The sequence below is a fragment of the Macrobrachium rosenbergii genome, chromosome 21, assembly GCF_040412425.1.
Source record: "Macrobrachium rosenbergii isolate ZJJX-2024 chromosome 21, ASM4041242v1, whole genome shotgun sequence".
In the NCBI taxonomy this organism is placed as follows: Eukaryota; Metazoa; Arthropoda; class Malacostraca; order Decapoda; family Palaemonidae; genus Macrobrachium; species Macrobrachium rosenbergii.
Window position 1 is genome coordinate 24,945,851 of NC_089761.1, and position 4,793 is coordinate 24,950,643.

Sequence of the window (4,793 nt, forward strand, 5' to 3'; positions counted from 1 at the left end):
AAATATCGTTTCGTCTTGTGAACAAAACTTGATCCGTTTTCTCTGTTTCTTACTCCTCTCTCAATTATTGGTGGGTCCTTTTGCCCGAATTCAAAAGGAATATAAATTACCGCCGACCTCTTCTTATTTCTTTATCCGTAATAGTTTGGAATAATTTCTCCCTTTTTTATTTTCATTTTCCCATCTTTATTGGTTTTTCCGTTCTTCACATGCACATTATACACTTACTATTTTTGTTTTCTAATTCATATTCATTAACACAATATTCATTCAAAATTACTTCTTTGAACAAGTCGAAATGACTCTCAAATCTTGAGTCGTGGTTTCTTTCCATTTAACTTAAATAGACCATTTATGTTAACGTATTTTTAGCGCATTTATCAACATTATTCTCTTGTTTCCCTTCCACTCGTTTCTGCTTTCCATTTCAGCCTCTTCCTTTATTGCATTTTCTCGTCTTTCATTTGCTAGCATATCGGCCAACGTCATCTTTTAGACCTAACATCAATATTTTTCAATGAGTCAATTCAAATCTTTTTTATTTATTGTCTAAGTATTATAAACATCTCAAAAATATCTTACATTTCACGTCCCTACTGCAATTATCGCCATTTATCCCAATTCTCCTTTTTATTTCAACGTTCCTTTTTTTTTAATCGTTATCCTTTTCTCCTCTCCTCTCAAACTGACCGCCCGGGGCAATCACGTGACCCTGGCTCCAACGGTCGAAGATGCTAAGACTTGGATGCTGGGATCACAAATCAGCAGACATAAATATAAAGCCTTCCTCATCGCAACGATAGGAACTTATATGCTCCTATCATCCGCAGGAAACGCAATAGAAAATTATCCCCGGCGTATGCAAAGGACAGCAGAAACCGCTGTTTACAAACCGCAGGCAGGACAAGGATCAAGCAAGAACGACCCAAAAATAAGGGCGAAATGCAGTACGTGGTTACCCCTAGCGGGAGCAGGCATCGCAGAGAGAGAGAGAGAGAGAGAGAGAGAGAGAGAGAGAGAGAGAGAGAGAGAGAGAGAATCCCTCCCATTCTACAAGCTCACTCACTGAACGCTTGGGCGATAGTGTGTAAGAGTCCTTCTCTAAGGGAACACAGCCTCTCTCTTCCCTCTGTCTCTCACTCTTCCACTCGTGTTCGTGTGTGCGAGTGCGCGCCCAGTTACGCAGAATCGTATATACCTTCCCCCCCCCCTCCCTACCTGTCTCTCTCTCTCTTTCTCCCCTTCCTTCCATCTCTCTGTGTCTCTCGCTTTACGCTGGGCATCCTTAGCTATTCGTTTTCAGATCGTCCTAACGGGCTTTTGATTTATTGAAGTGATCGCCGGGGCGTGATTTTAGTGAGACAAAGGCCTTTTCTATGTGTTTGTGTTAAGAAATTAGGAGCCCAGTGCCCCGGTACGGGAGAAATATGAGTGGAATTGCACACCTGTGAGATAATATGAAGACTCGCGTGGATTTTAAACCAACCGCTCGCCAGATTGTCCTAGGTGAGTTGCCACGCGCAGTTTATTTCATTCAGACCGACATTCATTAAAAGAAGCATAAGGTATCAGAAGGACATACATTTGATAAAGCAATCTCATTCATGATTCATTTTTTAAGGTAGACCAGCGAATGTGCCCTCAGGTAAGTGAAAACACGAAAAAACAGCAATTTTTGAACAAATTCGACAAGCCTCTGAACAATTGGCACAGAAGGAGCATCAATTTGCATTTTAACTCGACGAGCTGTGCTAACTCATCATCCAATTACACGAACACCTGTACGCCATTCACTAATTGCAGCAAGACGCGTATGTACATAATGGCAAAGTGTGACGGAGGAGGGAAGGAATGCTCTGAGTCTTCAAGACATGAGCTGGGTTTGTGGTCTATGGGTCTTTCTCCGTCTGCCTCTTGAGGCTGAAGGCGTGGTGGAGGTGGTGCCCTGTTTGGTGGTAGGTTGCCCTCTTTCTTATCCTTTGTGCTTCGGTTCTTGTTTTGTGCATTGAAATTTCGCTGGTAAATAATAAGAAGCATTAAACAGAGAGTATAGACCAAGACCATGAATTTTTCATATTCATTTTTCATTCAGCAACTACTGAATGCATGTGGCAGTGACATTACATTGTTATTTAATGAAACCATTTTGTTTCCTTGGGAAGCAGTATATATATATATATATATATATATATATATATATATATATATATATATATATATATATATATATATATATATATATACATACACACAAATGGCAGAATGACATGTCAATTTCTGGCTCTGCTGACAAGTTTACTTCTTCCTAGTGAAACCTATGATAAAAGTTAAATGTTATGGACCATGTCCCTAAAAGGAAAAACTTTTGAATAATGCTTGGGAAAACCGTCTTCTATTTATGTACCCTCAGTGGGAGTTTAAATATTTATATTTAAATATATAAATATTTAAATCCCTAACCTCGCAGCGTGACAAACATGCAAACTCAAGAAAATAATGTACACAAACACAGGCAAACCAACAATGAACTATTGATCTTCGCCTGAAACCCATTCATAAACACTCGAGTCTTTTCCATTCACTTCACACACGGAATTTAAGGATCCCTTTCAGGAATGAAGTGGACGTTTCCCTAGGCTCGTGAAAAGGGTATCCTTCAGAATTCGAGGATATACGAGAATGAAAATTAGAAGTCAATGTCGCAATCCATCATTTATAATGCTTGCTGGCCTTGTTGCGTGTAGGCCTAGGCGTACCGTATGTGATCCAGCTTTTGTGTTTGCGCCTATATATGTAGTACTACTTATAGTTTCTTGCTTAAAAACAAACCTACACAGACCTCTGCCTCCTCACCTTCGGGATACAAGCAGTTGGAAATCCATTAAGAAAAGTGAGGGCCTCGGGGCATGGAGACGAAAACAGGGCCATGTTGATGATGCTGCTGGTCGACCAGGGGCGTTCCTGAAGAGTTGGGGGAACGTTACCGCACACACACACACACCGACGATTCCACAAGGGGAAAGTTGTTTGCGTTAAGGACGGAATCGAACCACAGGCCTGTGTGTAGAGGACCCCAAGGGGGTTTAGAAGACTTTCAGGCTGGACGGAGTGTTTACGTAGGGAATGGGATTGGTGGAGGGAGGGGGGAGTGTGTATTGTGTTCGTTCGTTTGTAAAAAGTTTGTCTTTTGGCTGTTGAATCGGATTACATTCTAAGCAGGTTAAAAATGCAAATATATAATTTTCCGTAGTCCTATTGTTCATAATGTGTTTTTCTAGTCACTCTTATTAGAAAAAATAGATAAGAAAAACCCTGTCACTCTGTTTATCATCTTTATTCAGTGCTCACTTTGCAGAATGGCGAATCATTGCATCTAAGCAAATTTGTAGAGCTTTATAAACAAGTTAAAACGTACAGATCTTCCGTGTGTGCGCTTTCACCAAGCGCTTGCATGTGCGTTGCTCGTTGTAGTGTATGCGGGCAGCGGACGTTGACGAATACGAGCATTAACTTGCACTTAGAACGACTCAATACAAGCTCGCGTTTCCGAAGAGCCATTTTGGATGGTGTCGGAACGAAGAGAAGAAGAAAGAATCCTGTGTAGACCGTAATTAAGATTGGTGGAAATTATACCGTATGAAACATGTACGCTCCGTGACCGACGTCTGTGTGTCACGGGCCGAAGGTTTCGAAGAATGCCAAGAGAATTTCCAATAACGTTTCTCAGAAACGGAGACTGATTATAGAACGAGCTGGTGAAATGGGTCGATTTTTGTGATGTCTCTCAGGAAAATGATTCCCAGAATTGATCAGACGCTGGCGTTTGTGTTTCCAGATGGTTCGATTAAACAATTCTTTATCAAAACGAGTGCAATAAAATGTCAGAAGCTGACTGCATAGAGCAATAGCTTCTTTAGCGAATTATAATACAGAGTTTGTGATAAGTGAAACATTAAATTATGAAGGTGGCTTACCCTAATGATAAAAACAATTTTGTTTCACATATCTCACCAAAATGTAATTTGCAAATAAACCTTATTTTAAATCTCTCGACTCAACCACACTCTCATTCAACAAAATGAGTGAAGGGGATCCAACTCGAGTTTCAACCAAATTTCACGGGAAGCGGAAACCTTCCTGGAGGAATTCAGGTGAAGAGCAGATTATCAAAAAAGTACACAAGAAGAAGAAGAAGAAGCAGAAGAGGAAAAAGAAGAAAAGGATGAGGGGGGCCAGTCGATCGTGTAGAGAAGAGTGGATGAGGGAAGAAGGAAGCTTATAGAGCTGCTGTCACCCTCCCCTCCTCCCCTACCCCCTACCCATTATCAACGCGCTGGCCCTTCCCGGCCTTCCCCCACACCTCCCTCACCCCTACCCCACCCTTATATCACTTCCCACCTCCCCCCCTCCCCCAGCAATTCCCCATGGAAACATATCGGTGTTCCTTGTCGGAGGAACTCAACACCCATCATCTCTCTCTCTCTCTCTCTCTCTCTCTCTCTCTCTCCGACGGACGCCATAACCGGGGCGTAGTTTAATAGCTTCTGATGGACTCCAGTTTAGGATGGTTGTTGAGAAAATTATCACCCGGCGGTTTAGCGCTGCCGGGAGCCGCATGCAATGCAGCGCCCGCTCGCTTGCTCCCTTGCTTGCTTGTCTCATTGCTTTGGCTCATTGCTTTAGTTGGGATGTGACTTGCTGGGGTTCTAAGTGACCTTCATCAATTTTATGTAATTGACGAAGAGTATGTATCTGTGTTTGTGCTTGATTTATTTATACACATTTAAGTATGA

General features: G+C 41.8%; 1 protein-coding gene across 1 annotated transcript in view; it reads left to right on the forward strand.

Moving 5' to 3' along the window:
- The first annotated feature begins 1,086 nt into the window (after positions 1-1,086).
- Positions 1,087-4,793, forward strand: part of LOC136849829 (uncharacterized) — an 80,362-nt gene continuing 76,655 nt past the window's right edge. The window contains exon 1 of the mRNA XM_067123292.1: positions 1,087-1,506. The gene's annotated coding sequence lies outside the window, so the exon portion shown is untranslated. The remainder of the gene's footprint in view (positions 1,507-4,793) is intronic.